Source organism: Triturus cristatus, chromosome 3_1 (genome assembly GCF_964204655.1).
Source record: "Triturus cristatus chromosome 3_1, aTriCri1.1, whole genome shotgun sequence".
In the NCBI taxonomy this organism is placed as follows: domain Eukaryota; kingdom Metazoa; phylum Chordata; class Amphibia; order Caudata; family Salamandridae; genus Triturus; species Triturus cristatus.
In genome coordinates this window covers 726,875,556-726,896,704 of record NC_140583.1, presented here as the reverse complement: position 1 = coordinate 726,896,704, position 21,149 = coordinate 726,875,556, and the positions used below count along the sequence as shown (strand labels likewise).

Sequence of the window (21,149 nt, the reverse complement as noted above, 5' to 3'; positions counted from 1 at the left end):
CAAAGTTTCTTTTTGAATTGCCAGTCCTTGTGAGTCTCTACTACGTGGCATTGTACTTGTTCCTACCGGCTACAACATGGTGGTATTTTGCTGTGGTATACTTTTGAACATCAAGGTGTTTGGGTGTTGGTGAAGTGCTGGCACTTGTTCACAATGTCTTTGTGACTCCCTCCTGGACCTATGTCTCCATTTCCATGAATATATGGCTTCCCCAACCTGGTGTACCCACTTCACTTGTGTGGGGAGGTGGATTTTGCACTGTTCATTGCCTCTTTTGTGCCTCAATGATGACACATTGGATAGTTGGGTCTGTGTGGGGATACAGTAGTCATGGCCAGCATTATCATTCGGACAATACAGTGGCTATCTGTAAAGCTTATTTTCGCATACGTTAATGTTATCTTATGTTTGCTGCCTATCTGTACTGACATACATGATTATTTTGTAAATTGTATCCTTGGTAATGTTTGCATGAATGCCATGATTTTTATTCTCCAGGGATGTTGTTAGTCACAATTTATCGAAAGCGATAGTTAAAGAGTCCCTAATAAGTGGTGCAGGAGATACGGGCTTATAATTCAGCACTTCAGTTCATAATGTTCAATGCAGACACAAAACTATCTTTAGCTGGATACTAAAGGTACAAAATGGATCTTCTTCAAAGCGGGCATTTACTCTTAAAAATGGGGGCAAAAACAAAAATCTCTAACTATGTTTCGAAACTAGAGAGGCACACTATAAAAAAATAAAAGAATAAAATAAAACATTTTCTTCTCAAACATAAGGATTTCTGTATTGTTTTATTCCACCATAACAAGATCTACAATTGTTGGGTACATCAAACGCTCTCTTTTCTACTTCGGCATATCTGTCCGCTTGGCTGCCATAGCTAAAAAACATTGCCAAAGCCAATAGCTCTGCCTAAACACATAAGGTCCTAAAGGAGAGACCTATTGGCTATGCCAATGCTTGTTGCTCTGGCTGTCAACTTTGTTCGTGGGCACGGCTTGTTTTGGGCCTCTATCCCATCAGTGCCAGCAAGAATCTGTCTGGAAGACTATTCACAACTGAGGCCAGAGGAGACCCAAAGGAGCTGGGTGGGTGGAATGAGATGCGGTGCCGAGAGAGCCAGATGTCCTGGAGTGGGCCAAGTGCTACGGATGCGAGTAGTACGACTAGCTGAGTCTTTAAACAGCCCAGAGATCCGACAGGGACCTAGAGCTGTGTCCCTTGCAAGCTGCGGCCCATCGGATGGCATTAGGCCCCTTACTAGAACAGGCGAATAAGGCAGCAACAGAGGCATACCATTCCTCCCCCATACCTAGCGGTGATAAAGGGCCTACCTGATTCTCAGAGATGTTTGGTGCAGTGCTGCTGCTGCATCCTTGTGCCTCGAAGTGTCTTCTCCAAGCGCTGCACCGAGGAGGATCTTGGTCCGGCTGGTAGTGGGTAAGTTGTTCTGCCGCTATAAATAATTGCTTTCCTGACTGGCGATGTGGTACAAACAGGCGGGCACAATTTCCCAAGCCAACTCCAAGCCCGGTAAATGTGGTGCAGATGAAATAATGATGCTGTCACGGCTCAGGTTGATGGGTTATAAAGGAGTGTGTGTGATGGTGAATGCTGACCAACATGTTACGCTTTAAATGTTGTCTCTACTCTCTCCTAATTTGTGGTATTTTCCGGCCACCTAGCGGCTCATATAGCTTTTACAACTCATAATGAAAATAATTTTCTATGTCTCTGCGACGCAGAACATACTCCACGGAATTTTGCAGAGTTTTTGGTAACTCCGCAGAATTCCGCAAAGTAAAACTCTGTGAGCTGCGCACACCCCTACTTAAAATCTTCAGTGAAGTTATCGAAACAAACATCCACACCTTCTAAACCTCCACTTTACATACTATGGGCATGCACCCAGACATCCACTGGTGAATAACCTATTGGGAATGGAAACTTTGGACGTTCTTACAAACATTTTGCAACAGGCTTTGGCTTTGAGCTACAAACTACTTTGAAGCATGCCTCTGCAACCCATACTAGCTGCACTCAGACGTTACCTTAACATGGAGGACTACTGGCAAATGAAACTTTACTGGTAGGTAAATTATGCACCAAAAAACGTTCACAATGCACAGCCACACTCGGTTCTAGTACTTATTCTGTTTCCATCCTCTTCAACCAACGTGTACAGTCAGTAATTCCATGCTGCACATGATCAAAGGCCCTTTACTAGGAACTTTCTTTTTTACACTAATGTAAGGATTTATGACGTAATGTGAATAGCAGTATCATGAATGATGCCATAAATGATGTCAAATTGAGTGATGTTATACATGTGAGGTCATAAGCAGTGTGTGACAGGGTGTGGGTTAAAACTGATACATTTCAGGGGTTTTTCATTTTTTAAATGCTAATTCATATCTCATTTCAACATCGAACTATACCATCACTTTGACCTTTGTTTTTTCAGTGAATATAAATACACAATAAATCATGTGGATGTTATAGAAACCTGACTAGACAGTGCTAGTCGGTGAGGCCCTAATGAGAACATGTCCCTGATGGCATCTTGTGCACATCGCTCAGGGCTCATACTGATTCATGCTTCTCTGTGACCCCAAATCTTAGAATTACGTCTTTGTCTTGTATCTGCAATCAAAATGGAGGACACCATTCGCTGCAGGCCTTGGCACGCCTATAAAAGCACCCGTGCCCTGCTGTCTCTCTGCTGGCTGCCTCGATGCTGCAAACACAAGGGCTTCTCACATAGCTGCTTTCCCAGGGTGAATATGAGCAGCCTGACCTGCTTTTCCTCGCCCTGTTTAACAGATTACTGCCTCACTCCATGTGCCAGCCGAACACAGACATGAATTTACTCCATCAGTATCTCATAAAATCATGCATTCCTGTGGCAAGTGGACTCTTAATAAAAATATGTGCTTCACAAGGTATCTTTATTTCTGAAACTGCTTTCAAGATCCTGCTCGGAGGAATCCGTGGTTTCCTTCTATGGAGCTGGTTTCTGCAGCTTGGATGTAGTTCGGGTAGTGCCAGAGCTGCATGTGGATCTTAACTGGAGAAGAGAAGTGGAGTGCACCCTGATTCCACAGCCAATGCCAAGCTCCTAGGGCCCATAAGGATATATGCAAGTTTTTACTGACCCTTTCTTAGAAGTCAAGAGTATGAGTGTAAGTATGTCTAGAGAATCTCAGTGATTTGTTGTGACAATACCTCGTCGCCATTAATTTAGCTGGATTTCTGCTATGTAAGACTTTCTCAGCGCAATAAATGAATTCACTATCACAGACCTGTGCCACGGTATGGTACCCATGTCCATGTCATCTGAAGGACTCTTCCTCGTTAGAGCTACGCTTAAATGGCCTGAGCTTAACAGGGTATGTATGCTTTTAGAAATAATGGTCATCACTCTCGCTGCTATTTTTTAAAAAGAGCAATGTATGTGCATACATTTATTTGACTAATCTTTCCTCCATTTTAGAATCAAATAATTGTCTGAAATTGAGGAATTTGAACAAAGTGGGATCAGGTGGAGTCACAGAGATCTGCCACAGAATGGTTTTGTGGACAACCTGTCTGTAAATTCAACATGCAGATCTGGTATTTTGTGGTAAATCTTTTCTGTTTCTTAGAATTGCCTCGGAGGTACTGTTGTTTGCTCGGGGCCAGCCTCATGCTGACCCAAAGCAGGGGCTGGGGGGTCTGCTTTACATACCACTTTGGGTGCGGGTGTGGCCTACTCTTGCTGGTACTGGGGTCTGGCAGCAGATTGTGGAATGCTTCAAAGACAGATAGATAGATGGGTCTTTATCTGAGTAACCATTGAAATCAACACATTCAGAAATAAAATCTACATTCTCTCGGCACATGTGTAAAATGCAATGATTAGGACGAAGAAGGCTAACACCAGTCGGGGGTTGCCTATCTGCCTGTTCAGAAGGGGTGAGGCCTGAGTTTGGGCTAGACTTCTCCTATTGGAGATAGAACAGGGCTGATTTCCCTACAGTTGGCACCTGGCTGTAGTGGTACAGTGGGCAAAAACGACGGCCTGCAATAAAGCCTAGAATAGTTAACAGTAGCTGAGAATAATATAAGAATTCATTGAAACACACAAAAGGTGATGGGAGGCTGCTTGCAATGAGTCTAACCACTGGCAATAGCTCGAGGTAGCACCCCAAACCATTGATCTTTTGCTCACCATGTCACTTCAGTTTGGACTCAGCCATAGGTAAATCAGTCTTGACCCTGCTCCTCATAGGAACAGCCCAGCCGAACTGCCAAGCCAGGTCTTCCCTGAACCAGAACAAAACAACCCAGGACTGGGTGCGCCCTAGTTATGGACTCATCAGCCAGGTACAGCTTGGTTCCAGTGACACTGTGAGTATGGCACCCACGTCTGGGAATGCCCTTGTCACATAGGGCGGTACATGAAACACAAAAAGGTGATGGGAGGCTGCTTGAATATATCTAACCACCGGCAGTACCTCGGAGTAGCACTCCAACCCTTTGCTCTTTTGCTCACCATGCCACCACAGTTTGGACCCATAGGCAAATCAGTCTTGACCCTGCTCCTCATGGGAACAGTCCAACCCAAACTGCCAAGCCAGGTCCTCCTTGAACCAGAACACAAGTAACCCAGGACCAGTTTCCCTCTTGTTATGGGCTCATCAGCCAGGGCAGCTTGGTTCCAGTGACACAGTGAGCCTGGGACCCACATCTGGGCATACCCATGCCACATCAGGTGGTACAAGATAGACATTAAAAGGTGATGTGAGGCTGCTTGCAGTAAGTCTAACCACTGGTAATCGCTTGGGGTAGCACTCCAACCCATTGTTCTTTTGCTCATCATGTCGCTTCAGTTTGAGCCCAGCCATATGCAAATCCGTCTTGACCCTGCTTCGCATGGGAACAGTCCAGCCGGAACTGCCAAGCCAGCTCCACCCTGAACCAGAACACAAGCAAACAAGATTCGTTTTGCCCTAGTTATGGGCTCATCAGCCGGCTGTAGCTTGGCTCCAGTGACACAGTGAGCATGGGATCCACATCTGGGCATACCCATACCACTTAAGGTGATGGGAGGCTGCTTGCATCTCACACTTGACTTTGTTTTGCTTCACATGATACTTTTAGGCACAGTAGTTGTGACCAGAACTTGTGCAACTTTATTTTGTTCAATACAGAAAGCATATCCTCAGATTCTCGCTGAATCTATATTTTTTCACTCTGCTGTGTCCTTGTTTCCGAGGAACAGCCACTGACAAATGACCTCAACATCTTTCCAAAAGGAGTAGCCGGCCCTGAAGATCTTCATCATTCAAGACACAGTAAACAACCCCATAAGCAATTCTGTCATTTTGGGCTTCTCCACTGACATGCAGCATGAGCCTTCAGTTCCACAAGCAAGGGAAGTCTTTACCACTTATTTTTTACAGTTCATGAACCATATGGCTTTGATGGGAAAAGGTTTAAACATGAAGCACGGTCACCATATGCCTTGTTTATTGATCTACTAAATGTCTTAGTACAAAGAGGGTAAAGAGTAGCAAATGTCAGCTGTCCATTCTACCTCAGTAGACTTGGTGTCTTTTGAGGTCAAGATTACTAACACTGGGAAAAACAGTGTGGTTTCTGATTCAAAACATGATAATTTGGTATAGGAGTAATGATTTTCTACACTGATTGATTTAGTCAATCAAAGGTCCACTTGTGCCCTTCAGACTCTCCTAGTGCTGAGGGATTTGATTTGGGACTATGGGGTAGTACGTAGGTGTCAGTAAAATAAATAATGCCCAATCATGGTTAAAATACTCTGATGCATCTCAGGGATTAGATCAGGGATTAGATCCGTTTTTGCCCCTATCTGAACATGTGCAGTAAAAGTTTAAATGTTTTCATGCCCCATGAATTTGGGGGTCCTGGAAGGTGGACTGGAAATCGTAAGACCTACAGTTAAATGCCAAAGCCTGCCGCCATAAGAACCAACACGCGGAGTTGAAAAATGTTTTTGCCAATGGGCCTATACAAGGCAAAGACTCCCTTTGAGGCAAACCTCAAGGCTCAAAGAATTTTGGAACACCAAAGGAAGGCCCTTGGAGTCTCTTGGCTCACTAATCCGAGACCTACTGGGTGCCGATGGACACACTCACAGCCCACCAATGGGGGAATAGCATCCAGGCCACTGTTCAAGCACGACCAGCAATAGGCAGAGGGTCCATGGCACAGGGTCTGAACACCCCTGGCAGAAAGTTTGAGGTACTTTTCTAGGTACAGCTGTAAGCAGCCCCGCCAGGTAGAATCTTTCTTCAAGATAGACTCATCTGTACTTTTCTTGGCCATCGTCAAAGTCCTCTTAGTCTCCTGGATCTGTTTCTCAATCACTTGTCTTCACCCAGACACCATTTATGGTCTCTGGGGTTAAACAGGTATTAAGGAAAGCAGTCATGGACTTTTGACTAACTACTGCAGGGCAGTTTGGTATTTCCTGAAAAGGAGATGGGCGACTGAAGTTCTACATTATTAGAAGCAGTACACTCTTAGTAAAAGTTAAAAGCTTCCTGCTGTACTGGGATAAGGGGACAGGCACCAATGGAGCAGAATACTAGCCTTTCACTCCTATACTCTGCCCATGCCATAGTGACCTTTCAGACACTGCAAGGAACTCTACCAATCCAATATTTTCAGGCACATCATCAAACAACCTTCAAATCTAATGTACCAATTGGCATTTTTCATGTCCAATGGCAACCTTTGACCTATGCACGTGATCATAACAGGTTTAAATACATGTAATGTATCCCTGGCAGTGCACTGCTATGATGATAAGTTCCAAAATCTGTGGGACAAAATCGAAGAAGCCTACAAGGATCCCCATGATTTTAAATATAATGAAGTTTGGCTGGTGCTGGTAGAATGCCAGCTCTTCAAACTCCAGGTATGCAGTCCCCACCCCATCAGATGCCACGACTAGGATAAGGAGAAATTCCATCGGCTTGGCACTCCTGCTACTCTCTGGCAGATTCACAATATAGGTGCACAGCCGCACTCTTTTTTTTTTTTTTTAACTTCATGATGGCACCAACACGTACATGCTTGCCAGTTGTTGATGTATAAAGAGGAGGTTATGGGATTACCAAATGGTATCTGAGGTAGGATTTCCTGTACAAAGTTACCTAGGAAGTCACTAAAAATCAAAACCTTGCAGTATTCTTGATAAACCTATCCTTAACAGCTGTAGGTCTCCTACAGGAACTGTTCCATGGTTCAAGTGCACTCAATTTGAAGATTTTCTGCCGTCGTATACTTCATGTTCACTCCCCAGTTGCCTCAACTCACAAATAAAATCTGCTTCCTCAATGAACACGTTTCACTCCACGTTGACACTTGGCAGGGTTATATTGCATCACTTTTTCAATCACCTCATAAAGACGTCAAGTGACAGATTTGGCATAGGCTTATTTTCGCAATTGTCCTTTTATAGGGTATTGGTGATGCAACTGTGAGGGTGTGGTCTGAGTCATGACTGCCACCCTGACCTTGGTATGTGGCAAACATTCCAACATGAAAATGTGGTGGACAGCGCACTCTGTTTGAAAACTTTTCTAGGATATAGTGGTATGCGTGCACGGTTGCAATTATGCCTATGGAGCATATGTATAATGTACAAAGAAAGTGGCCTGGACCCCAGAAGGTGACTAGGACTGTGACTAGGACTGCAACCAGCACTGCTTGAGATAGTTCAAACATTCAATTCAATTTATTACATATTTAGAACATAATGTTATACATCATACACAAATTCAAACATGTATAACTTGAAAATGAAATTCTCAATTCAAAGACTTAATTATACAATGTTGCTAAATTTTGTTGAATAGAATCACAATGGTGAAGGGTGCATGAAGCACGCATAGAATGACAATGGTGAAGGGTGCATGAAGCACGCATAGAATCACAATGGTGAAGGGTGCATGAAGCACTCATATATCACATTAGTTTTGTCCCAAAAGAAATAGATATCTTAAGTGCATTCATTTGAATATAGTCTCCTTTTTCTTCTCTTTTCTTGTAGAAAACCCCTGACGAAGGGACTTTAAGTCCCGAAATGCATTCGGTACAAGTGCCGTAATAAATTTACGGCAGTTTAAGAATTTTTGCAATGTGAAAAATTTAGCAACATTGTATAATTAAGTCTTTGAATTGAGAATTTCATTTTCAAGTTATATATGTTTGAATTTGTGTATGATGTATAACATTATGTTCTAAATTTGTAATAAATTGAATTGAATGTTTGAACTATCACAAGCTGTGCTGGTTGCAGTCCTAGTCACCTCCTGGGGTCCAGGCCACTTTCTTTGTACATTCCAACATTGACATTTAAACATGCATTTTTTGTCGGTCTCTCCTGTTAAAGGGAAAATCTGGATCAATATAGTATCTGTCCTGTATCCAGCAAAGACATTTATCATCACGTTAAGGCTCATTTTCATAAGGAATTTACATTGCAAACTGATAATGCAGAAGCGTATAAGTTCCTTTATGGTCTGTTAGAAAACGTTGAGTGTTGACCTCAATGCAGACCCCTGCCTGAGCTCTCCTCAATGAATGTAACACTTTGCTTCCTGGTGCTCAGTAGGCGTGATTTGAGGTGTCCCGACGCCCCTTGACCATAGTGATTGTAGACTTTTTTGGTTTACAGTTGTGATTTAAATAATGATTTTAGCCGCCTCTATTTTAACCTGAATTAGCAGCATCACTTTATCAAAATTAGTAGCAGAAGTGACATTTCATTATCTTTGGTTCCAATGTCAGGAAGTGACACCATTTTTGATCTTGATGACGGACCATCACCTTAAACAATCTTTCATGACAACTTGAAGCTGCAGCTTTACATATTCAATACATAGGGCCTTATTAGGATGCCGGTCGGGCTGCTACCGACAGGCCGACCATTGGCGTAGTAAGGGGGGGAGCGGGGAGGTGGCCCCTCCCCCAGCTCTTACCTACTGTCTTAGGCAGGCAATCGCCAGCAGCCACCCCCCTCCACCACCCCATGCTTTTAGTGCAGCCGTCACAAGGCGGCAACAATCTGAGGAATCCGGGTGGTCTAAGGTCTAGCTACACCACTGGGTCTGATCACCGCATTATGATGCGGTCAGATGGACTGCATCATCGGTAGAGTTGTATTCCCTACATTAGGGACAGTGCCTGCTCAGGAACTGCTGTATGGATTATGATGTCCCTTTCCGACAGCCTTTCCATGGCGGACATGCCATGGAAAGGCTGTTGGAAAGGTACTTTGGAGGCCCCTAGCAGTTCCCCCGTGGACCTCCGCTATATGGACTGGGGGGCACAGGTGCCCCCCCAAACATCTATGCCTGATGGTGCCTGGCACACGGGGCATGGATGTTTAAAAACATTATTAGGTCGAGTATTCGAGACCACTTGTATATACTTTAGTATATACTTATTATATACTTATATGTGTATGTACTTTGTGGGCTCTGGGGATCAGCCCTAGTACTTGTCTGCTTCCGCTTAGGGACATTTTTTTCTGTTCAACTGCCTCTATTTAACTGTCTTAATAGAAAACGACCAGCAGAGGTCAGTGAAATACCAGAATTGATTTCTGCTGAGGGACTTTCTTTTTAAAATACTTTCTGGCAACTGCCTCTATTTAACTTTCTTGATAGAAAACGACCAGCAGAGGTCAGTAAAATTCCAAAATCAGGTTAGCATTCTCTAGATTCCAGTCCATAGAAAATGTCTTCCATGAGCACCCGTAGACAATAATATTTTTTATCAAATCTTGTATTTTCAGTGATATGACCACCGAAGGCCCTGATTTTATATTAAAAACAGAGCTTTGGACGATACCATTTCCCGCTGAAAGGAAATATTTCTCTCATGTGTTCCCATACCTGGCGTGTCACGCAGTTTGGTGCTTAGTTTCCCTCCATGTTGAAGAACAGTAGATGTTTCAGCACCCAGGCTAATGTGCTGCATAGCTAAATACAAATAAGGTCCCAAAGGCGAGACCGATTGCATTGCAAATGCTTGTTTTTCCATTGCGACTTGTGCTGCAACTCTTTTTAGGCCACAACACAAGCTGCAATGGAAAAAACCATGATTCCAACTGCCTACCCGGCGGTCGTATCATAATTAGGCGGGTGGGACTGCTGACTGCTTGTCAGACGGTCCCAATCCCACTTCGATGGCGGTCATCGTTGCCAGACCCTTAAATCCTAGTTACACAAAACTCCCTCTTTTTCCAATCTGAAACAAATCCATTTGAGTTTGAACTCAGATTCTGTGCAAAGAGTAACTCATTACATTTTTTAACATGAGCTGAGCTAGAGCACCATTCAACACTTAGTCTATTCTATTCATAAGAGCCCTGAAGAAGCTGCAAGGTGCGGCAAAACACGTGCTGGCTCTGGCTTGGCACATGGCACATGTCATCGTTGACGCAGAACAGAACCCTCTTCATTTCCTTGTATGGGGCCTGCTCTCCCCACCCCTCTGTACGGTCCGTGCTTTCCCCTCCCCACGCCTTATCACTCCTTCGCCTCTCCCCGGCATGCCCTCAGAGTCTGTCAGGGGACAAAGGGTCGCTGCTGATAAACACTCACTCCACTCCACACCGCTGGGCAGGGCGCGCGCGTGAACAGACTGCGCAGGCGCGAGCGGGCCCGGTTCTGAGGATGTTCAGCACTGGGGACCGGGCAGCAGGTGTTTCGTCAGGCACAGCAGCACAGAACAGGGACAGGACGTACTGCCCACAAGAGGCAACGTGGTCAACAGCCCCAGCCGTGCACCACCACATTGTACTACATTTCATCGAAAGGTAGAGAGGAGTAGAGTGACTGGCTCACAGTTAGTATTTTCACTATCTGGTGTTACGTTCAATGTATAGCTTTGCGACGTCTTGAAATGATTAACACATTATTCATTATTATTAATTGAAAGTGTGCTAAATGTACAGAGTTATAAACCTTTCCTATATGTATTAAAGTTTTTATGCAAGCAGGAGTACACCCAGGCCAACCCCTCCACTGCACTGAGCTCCAACTGTCCCATGAAGGATTAACGTTCATCTGACGACGACGCTGTAGGGACACTCTGTGGCCAGAAGAAGCCCCTTAGAGCATCCGAGAGCCACCACCAGCAGCCACTTAATGGCTGTGGCGTTTTTTGCATAATTATACATTTGCCACATTTGTCACATTTTATCCATCATCTGCTGAATAATCTGCAGAGTTTAACAAAATATTTTTTTTGTTTTTAGATCAAATGGCTCAAAAGTTACTAAAACGCAGTGACACGAGTTGCTATGCAGTGAAAGCCCTTTGCAAAGGTTGACTGGTCACCTGTCTAGTGCTTATTGCTATATGTGGGTGTTAAACTTGTACAAATGAGGTGCAACCAATGTCCAGACAGTGTTAACAAGTGAAAATATGACAAAATAATTAAGTAACATTATCACAAAATTTGCTGCATTACGCCGCACAATTTGCCTTTTCGTGCAGAATAATTTATTCAACCCTGTCACATAATTGGCCCTGCCGCATAATTCCAGTAGCGCTTGCTATAGGACCGCCCTGTACTCCACCCTGCAACTCAGAACACAAGATAGTTAGACAAGCAGAAAACATTCAGCATCAGTTGGGAGGCTAGGACATGCTGCCCACAGAGAGGTCACGGCCCATGATGTACCCTCATAAATAAGAGATGCCCCCTATCCGTCTCTGAGCCGAGATGCCAACATATTGGAAGTCACCACTCCTGCCGGGTGCCCTCCCACGGCACTAAAGAAGGATAACATTTCTGCTGCAACACTAGGTTACTGTTGCCCCTATTGTCACCAAATGGACCGTGTGGCCAGCTGCTTTTGTACAGCTCATACCTTCCTGCACTGTATTATATTGTAATTGCATTTATATAGCGCTTACTACCCCTGACGAGGCATCAAAGCGCTTTTTCGGCGACCCATAGAGGATTAGTGTTTAATTAGTATGGTGAAACATGCAAGTAAATTTTACGTGGTGGATAGGTTTGTCAGTTATTTGGATTCGGAAGGGTAGTAGAAGGATAGAAGAGGGAAAAAAAGGTTTGTATTTATGTAGCGCTTGTTACCCCTGAAGGGTTGTTGATGCACGCTACTCCGGAAACCCATAAAGGATTAGTGCTGAATTAGTATGGTGAAATATGAAAGTAATTTGAGTGGTGGATATTAGTCAGTTATTTGGAGTGAGAAGGGTAGCGGAGGGATAAAAGGCAAGAAAGGTTTGCATTCATATAGCACCTGTTACCCCTGATGGGTGTTGAAGCACTTTTCTGGCGAGTAGGACGCTACTCCGGAACCCATAAAGGATTAGTGTTTAAAATTAGTTTAGTGAAGTATGAAGTAATTTGAGTGGTGGATATGTTATTCAGTTATTTGGATAGAGAAGGGTAGGTTGGGTGATAGAAGAGGGAAAGAGGTTTGTATTTATATAGCTTTTGCTACCTCTTGATAGGATTTTGAAGCGCTTTATTGGCGAGTAGCACGCTACTCTGGAACCCATAAGGATTACTGTTGAATTAGTATGGCGAAACATGAAAGTAATTTGACTGGTGGATATGTTAGTCAGTTATTTTGATTGAGTAGGGTTGGGGAGGGGTAGAAAAGGGAAAAAGGTTTGCATTTATATAGCGCTGGTAACCCTGATGGGATGTTGAAACGCTTCATTGGCGAGTAGCATGCTACTCTGGAACCCATAAAGGATTAGTGGTGAATTAGTATAGTGGAATATGGAAATTGAGCAGTGAACATGTTAGTCTGTTATTTTAATTGAAAAGGATAGTGGAGGGACAGAAGAGTGAGATTTTTTGTTTTTAAGGTTATAGCAGTAGGCGGAGGCTTTTGGATGAGTAAAAAGGGGTTTTTGAGGGGAAGAGTCAGAGGGGAGAGTTTATTAAGGTTTGTTTTGGGGGATCGGTATAGTAAAAAGAGGTTTCAGATGATGCAAGGAAGGGTAGAGTGGGATAGAGTCTAGAAAGGGTTATTTTGGGGATCATAGTAGTGGTATGGGGTTTGGGATAAATGAGAGCGTGGATGTAGAGGATATATTGATAGATGTATAGGGTGAGAGACAGGGTAGTGCATTGGAAAGAGTAATAGAAAGAAGTTTGAGATGAGTCAGAAGGTTGGGTCAGAGGATTTATTGAGAGAAGTATAGGCTGGAAAATAGGGTAGAGCATTTGAAATGCTAAATTAGAAGAAAGAGATAAATATAAAGATCCATAAGTACATTGAAAGTATATAGATACATAAAGGAGGTAAGTATATATAGATTAAATATATTGATAGAGGTACAGGATGAGAAATAGGGTAGTGCATTGGATATGCTTTTTCAGGAGAAAGGTAACAGACACACAGATCCAAGTACATGGAAGGTACATAGATGCACAATGGAAGCAATTACATGTAGACCAAAGATGATTATTATTTATTTATTTACAACAACATAATTATTCTACATGTTTATACAAAGCAATTCACAAAGATAGGTACATATCAATAGTGAAAATAAATGTTTATATAAAGAGGAATATGCTGTAAATTTCTGTTTGCGTATGGTGCTTATGGGGGAAGAACCAATTCTTGAGTAGTTTTCTGAAGATAAGGTGGTTGTCAGTGGATCTTATGTTGGTGGGTAAAGAGTTCCATAGTTTGGCTGCTTGAACAGAGAAGGATGTGCCACCCACGTTTTTTTTCTTGTATCTTGGGATTTTGAGGCGCAATGCCCCTTTAGAGCGTAGGTTCCTTTGTTGAATGTGTTTGGTGATTTTATTCCTGATGAAGAGCAGTCCCATTCCATGTATTGCTTTGTGGGTGATACAAAGTAGTTTGAACGTGGATCTTCTGGCAACCGGTAACCAATGCAGGGCTTTCAAGGCAGGTGAGATGTGCTCTCACGGTTTGATATGCAAGAGTAGTCTGGCAGCCGAGTTCTGAATCTGTTGTAGTCTTTTTATGGTCGTTAAAGGTGATCCGTGGTAGAGGCTAGTGGCATAATTGAGTTTGGACAGAACAAGGGAGATAGTAGCTTGGACCTTGTGTGGAAATCTCAAATGAGGGAAAATTCATTGCAGCGTTTTTATAGTGATGAAGCTTGATCTTGCTAGTTTGTCCACTTGGGCATTCATCGACAGCTTGGAGTCCATTGTCATTCGGAGGTTTCTTACTTCCTTCGATACTTTAGGCGGTGATCCCAGTTCATCACGCCAGGTGGCAAGCGGGTCGTAATGTTTCCAATAGCCACACGTGAGTATTTCCGTTTTTGAAGCATCCAAATTGAGATGGCTCCAAGTCATCCATTGATCCACGGCTCTGAGACAACTGAAAATTGGGGATTTTCAACGTCTTTGGGACATTTCCAGTTGAAGGAGTTTTTGCGTGTCATCTGCACAGTTATAGCACGTGAGGTGAAATAGATTGATCAGTACCAGTAATGACTTAATGTAGATCAAGGGTACTCACAAACTTTCTCTTGGGGGCCAAATTTACAGTGTGGTTTGTGGCCGAGGGCCGCACCTTGGGGGCGGGGTCATTGGGGGAGGCCGCGGGGCTAGAGCAACAAAAAAAAACTGTGACCATGAGGTGGAACACAGGTCCCTGCAGCGGACGCCTTCGTCCACTGAGCCACCGGACCTGGCATACACATATCTCTCTCCCTCTCTCTATCTCCCTCCCTCCCTCCTCCGTCTCCCTCCGTCCTCTGTCTCCCTCCCTACTCCGTCTCCCTCCCTCCTCCGTCTCCCTCCCTCCTCCGTCTCCCTCCCTCCTCCGTCTCCCTCCCTCCTCCGTCTCCCTCCCTCTCCCTCCCTCCTCCATCTCCCTCCCTCCTCCGTCTCCCTCCCTCTCCCTCCGTCTACCTCCCTCCTCCATCTCCCTCCATCCTCCATCTCCCTCCCTCCTACGTCTCCCTCCCTCTCTCCTTCTATCCGTCCCTCTCCCTCTCTGTCTCTCTCCCTCCCTCTCTGTCTCTCTCCCTCCCTCCCCGTCTCCCTCCCTCTCCCCGTCTCCCTCTCTCTCCCCGTCTCCCTCTCTCTCTCCCTCTCTATCTCCATCTCCCTCTCTCTCTGTCGCCCTCCCTCTCCGTCTCCCTCTCCGTCTGTCTCTTTGCCTCTCTGTCTGTCTCTGCCTCTATCTGTCTGTCCCTGTCTCTATCTCTATCTGTCTCTGTCTGTTTCTGTCTCTCCCTACTGCCCTCTGTCACCCTCTGTCCCCTTACCCGACTCTCACACCCTGCTGTTCTCTTGTCATTCTTTGTCACCTCTCCCCCCCGCCTCCCTCCCCTCCGCTTTTGTGGCAGCTGAGGCAACTTCCCTTCCAGGGCACATACACAGCCCCACCCGAGTACTTCACAGGTCTTTAAGAGACCATTTGCATGATAACGAGGCTTTGTTGTATTTCACCTCTTAGCGCCCCAGCAGCTCCACTCGGACTATCGCTTAAATCCCCGGGCCCCCACAGAGCATAGTCTGTGTTTGCTGACACTGTTAAAAAAAACAAAAAACACCGGTACGATGTCTGAAAGGTCCGCGGGCCGCCAAGAAAGGCTTGCCGGGCCGCTGGCGGCCCGCGGGCCGTACTATGAGTACCCCTGATATAGATGTTGAAAAGCTTGAGGGACCCCTGCTTTTGTTGAGTATGGTTTGGACGAGAAAGGTGAAGTATAGATGATATTAGTTCTGATTTGAAGGTAGGACACAATCCAGTCTAGAGCAGTTTCCTCTATGCCGGCTTCATAGAGTCTTTGTTTCAGAGTGTCATGGTCAACTGTGTCAAAGGCAGCCGAGAGGTCCAAGAAGAGTAGCGCAGCGACCCCGCTGCGGTCAACTGTATTCTTCAGGTCATCCCAGATGGCAAGGAGGGCAGATTCAGTGCCTCTTCCCAAACGGAATCCTGTTTGGAAGTCAGAGAGGATGTCATTCTCTTCAATGAATTGTGACATCTGGGCGAACGCTGATTGTACCTGCATTACTGTGGTCAGCATTGTCTCTACCAGGCTCTAGGTAGCCACTTGTTATCCCCACCGCTGTCTACTTCTGGAAGCTACTAAGGTAGAGCAAGAAAACTAGCCTTGAGAGAAACAGGCTATGTTTTTCATCACTTTGCTTTGCAATAGCATTTTTATGAAAGGACATGGGCTCCGCAAGTTTGTTAGTTATAGTTTTGTCCATGGTAAAATGTGAAAGTGAAACCTACAACAAACAAAACTTCGCTAGCACAAGGAATGGTTTAAGTGGAAGAGGTCTCAAATCACTCTCATCACACCAGGTTACACTTCACCTTGGACCAAAAACATGGCGAATGATAGACTTGATGAAGAACAGCTCTAGGCCCATCCGCCCGCCCTTCCCTCCACCCAGGGCGCTCCTACACCTTGACATTATCCTGGCTGCCATCATGCTTATAGCAGTCTTTTTGAAGTTTTGTTTCTATTTATTTTCTGTTGAGTATCTATGTTCATGTATACACCATGTTTCCACATTTCATGTATGTGCTTTGGGCATCTCTTCGCCCCCTAGAATACAGGAGGCCAATTCTGCATAGGTGTGTCTGTCCTGGACTCTCACATTGTAATTAGGTTGCCGCTAAATGAAGCCCCTTCAAGATGAAATTCCAGTCACGCTACACCAGAAACTCAGGAGAAACTATTGCTAAAAACACACTGGGTACCATTGCTATGTATTTTCACACCAACACTTGAGACTGTCTACTGCTGTAAAAATCCTGCTCTGTTTCTCTGCAGAAAAAAACGGTCAAAATTATAATATTTAGTATTTTTATTATAGTCAAAATAAAACAAAGACTCCGCTACGCTCAGCTTCCTTATAATTGCCATAATATGTGGGCGACTGATTCCGGATTCTGGGGATCACGGTTTGATCTCCGGAGCCGGCGGAAGATCAGTCCAGCACTGTAATATCGCGAGAGGCCTCTCGTCATGATAGGGGAAGAGTTGCTTACAAGCAAACCCCCAGTTCTGAGGTTTAGAAATGGTCTCGACCAAGGTTGAGGCCACGTGAGCATGGCAATAAAAAGCCCAGGGCTCTGGGCGGAGTTAGTTCCTAGCTAACGGCAAACTATACACCTGTGTGCTGTGTCATTATTCAGCATCGTGGGCCCAGTACCCCACGACACTACACTGGCGACGAGGTGGTGTCAGCTGTTGCTGCCCTACCTCTGACCCGCCGTGCCAAACGCCCGCCATCGCCGCGCTCCTACCTGTTGCCGAGCAGCCCCTCCCGCTGGTGTGTCTCGCTCGGCGCGAGCATCGCCGGAGGCTTCCCGCCTGTCGGCAAGGCCTCGTGGCAGCCCAAATACAATATCGAAGAGAGCCTGCAGTGCTGCAATATCAAGGAGGGCTGGAGCGTGTGTGCCGATGCCCCGCGAGCCGCTCTCAACGCGGTGAGTGCTCGCGTGCGTTCTGCTGCCCCCTCTGGCTGGTCGACGTTACTGCACCCAAGGAGGCCTTCAACCGGCATGGCCTGTGTTTGACCCCGCCTGCGAGTCGCGCGCTGCAAGCGCCTACACTGCGTGTGTGTCCCTGGTTATCTGGCCACCAGTCACCACCAGCTCCCACAGGTGTGGATGCCAAGCACCTCCTAGGAACTCAGCCCAAGCATTACACCGGCCCCACCGAGCAGCACAGCACCACGCCTCCTCACCAGTGGGTCCCTTTCCCCCGCTGGCGCTGGAGCTGCTGCCCGCCTCTGGAAACACAACCCTTGGCTGTGGGTCGGTCCCCACCTCCCGTAGTGTGCATGCCCCGTTGTGGCCCCGAACGCCATCTCCTGCTGGTCAGCCACCAGTGAAGACACCGCCGCCTGGCATACATATTTGTTTCATCCTGCCGTCGACGCTCTGGTGCCACACAAACGCCGTGGCGTAGCCTTCCTGGACCCCTGGGTTTGTCCACAGCGGTGCCACCATGACCACCGTCCCACCACTGGAGCCCTTTTCGGTAACTGGTCCGCCGCCTTTGCAAGCTGCGCGATGGAAGGAGTGGGTAGAACGGCTGGAGACATTTTTTGAAGCTGCGAGAATTAAAGAGCGACGACAGCGGTCCATGCTCCTTCATCTGGGCGGCGCGGAAATCCACAAGACCGTACACGAAGCAGGACCCCCGAAGACCTACGCCACATTGCGGGATGCCATCACGGGGCACTTCGAGCCATATGCTAACCCAGACTAAGAATGTTTCCTTCTCCGCCAAGCGAAACAGCTCCCAGAAGAATCTGTCGACGTATTCTATGCTCGGCTCAAGGAACTAGCGAGTACGTGCACCCTGCCTGATGAAGACGATGAGGTACGAGCACAGTTCATACAGGGGTGCGCTTCCTCAAAACTGCGCGAACGCGTCCTGGAAGAGCACAACATGGCGATGAAGGACATACTGACCTTGGGACGCTCCAAAGAATTGTCCAAGGCCAGGGCAGCCCATGTGGAACTAAAAGCTCCGGCGTCTATCAAAGAGGAACCGGTCTGTGCTGTTCAATCCAATCCGCGAGGCCCATGGCAGAGACCCAGAAAACCATCAGCCCAAGGACCCGGACAAAATCCTAAGCTCCGCCTCTGTGGATGGTGCGGAGACCCGCTCCCACACGACGGCGCGTGCCCAGCTCAAAGGAAGACATGCAGTGCCTGTGGAAAAACCAATCACTTCTCCAAAGTCTGTCGCTCACGGCCATCGAGACGGTCGCAAGGTCCACCGCGACCAGTGCGCGCACTGGAGCCTGTACCTGGAGATTCCTTGAGCGGGGACATGGACGATGATGAGGCCACCGCTGTACACGTGGTGCAGATGCTACATGCCCTCTCGGCACCACCGCAAGCTGTACCCATGTGCACTGTTAAAGTGCAAGGGCATCCCGTAACAACGCTCATTGACACCGGCGCCACTCCGAATGTGCAGAGTGTTCCAAACGGAAATCTCGCACAATGATGTCTGTCGGTCGACCTAAATCTACATTTCCAGAGAAGGTTCAGGTTTTCTACTCGGCTGTCGCACAGCCCAAGAATTGCGTCTCATCCAGTTTGCTTTTGCGGTGCAAGCACATGATGTGGACAGGCTGATATCTGAGTTCGCACCCCTCTTCGATGGGATCGGGTGCCTCAAAGGCCCGGCGGTTCGCCTACACATAGACAAGTCAGTCGCCCCGGTCGCTCTCAGACACCGGAGAATTGCTTTCCATCTCTGACCTAAAGTAGAGGCAGAGCTCTGCATGCTGGAGGCAGCCGGAATCATCGAACGGGTGAGAGGTCATCGTGGTCCTGAAAAAACCGAAGCAGCCCGACGCTGTCCGCATATGCATTGACATGCGAATCCCGAATCTCGCCATCAAACGGGAACGCCACCTAACGCCAACGGTGGATGACATCATCTGCGAGCTTGCAAGGTCAAGGTGGTTCTCGAAGATGGACCTTCGGTCGGGATATCATCAAGTCCCGCTCCACCTGGACTTGCGTCCAATCACGACGTTCTCCACCCACGCCGGTCTGTGGCGCTACAAACGCCTGAACTTCGGGATCTCCAGCGCAGCAGAAGTATTCCAAAATATCATCAAAACGGTCCTGCAGAGGCTAGAAGGGGTGCTCAATGTGAGCGATGACATCCTGGTCCACGCCCCTTCTCTAGAAGAACACATCGTCCGCCTCAACGCAGTGTTCACACGCATGAGAGACCGCGGCCTGACACTCCACAGAGAGAAATGCGAGTTCCTCCGCCGGGACATAAGCTTCTTTGGATACCGGTTTTCAGACCGGGGCATTGGGCCTAATCCTGCCAAAGTCAAAGACGTGCAAGAAGCGCCAGCCCCCACCTCGGTGACCGGAGTCCGCAGCTTTCTGGGCATGGTCACGTATTGTGGCCAGTTCATCAAGAACCTGTCGGATCTGACCGGCCCCCCTGCGAGACCTCACCAAGACCACCGCCCACTGGACCTGGGGCCCAGCACAGGAGCAAGCTTTCCAACAGACCAAGGCCGCATTGTACGCGGACACAACCCTCGTATACTTTGATCCGCGCCATGACTCCCAACTGGTCGTAGACGCCAGCCCCTCCGGTCTGGGTGCTGTCTTAGCGCAACGGCGGGGCAGTCAAGGCGGTATCACCTCCGGCCCTGCCCCAAGCTCTCCCAGAAGTACAAAGACTATGTAACCAGTGGCTAATCGGCGACCAGATGTCGGGTCGCAGCCAGGGTGAGCTGATGTGGTCAACCCCCAAGTAAGACTGTTCCAGTTTGTCATGATACGACCGGTAGTCAACTGTCAGGACTAGAATGTAATGTTTATGATGTTGATAATTGTTTCAGTTTGTCTCCTGGTTAAGGAGGAATGTAATATCGCGAGAGGCGATGGGACAGCCCACGCCTCTCGTCACGATAGGGGTAGATTTGCTTACAAGCAAACCCCCAGTTCTAAGGTTTAGAAATGGTCTCGACCAAGGTTGAGGCCACGTTAGCATGGCAATAAAAAGCCCAGGGCTCTGGGCGAAGTTAGTTCCTAGCTAACGGCAAACTATACACCTGTGTGCTGTGTCATTATTCAGCATCGTGGGCCCAGTACCCCACGACACTACAAGCACCATGTGACTCTGGGCAATAGCTTGCTTAATCTTCCCGACGGCCTCCAGCGCCTAGAGACCTTTACGGGTGATTGTTCGCGCTTTAAAAATGTGGATTATGTTTTATAAAAGAAACAAAAATGACCTCTCTGGAAAAATTGCCAATCTCTCCAGAACTATCCTTTCGTCTGACCCCGGAGATCGCATTTAGACCATAACTTGGCACCCCTCCCCTAATGTTTCTAGCAATGTTGCATTTCTCTGTTCCGAAAATGCCCTTTGTTTTTCCCTGTAATGCAACAGATAAACTTGCTATTTTAGGCACAAGGGACTTGCTATGCTTTCTGCTGTTTGGATTTGATTTTGTTACATAGCAGCATTGCCTCTTTTCGTAGTTCTTTCTAACCTTCGATAGGTTTCACCTTTAAAAGGCGAGTGCTGGCCTAATGCCTATGAAATGCTTGATTGCATTGGCATTTTAAGGCTCTTTTTATTTTAACTCTTCGAAAGTAT

General features: G+C 46.7%; 1 protein-coding gene across 1 annotated transcript in view; it reads right to left on the bottom strand.

The window, feature by feature from the left end:
* EPS8L2 (EPS8 signaling adaptor L2) overlaps window positions 1-21,149 on the bottom strand; it is a 353,890-nt gene that overhangs the window by 314,273 nt on the left and 18,468 nt on the right. The window lies entirely within an intron of this gene.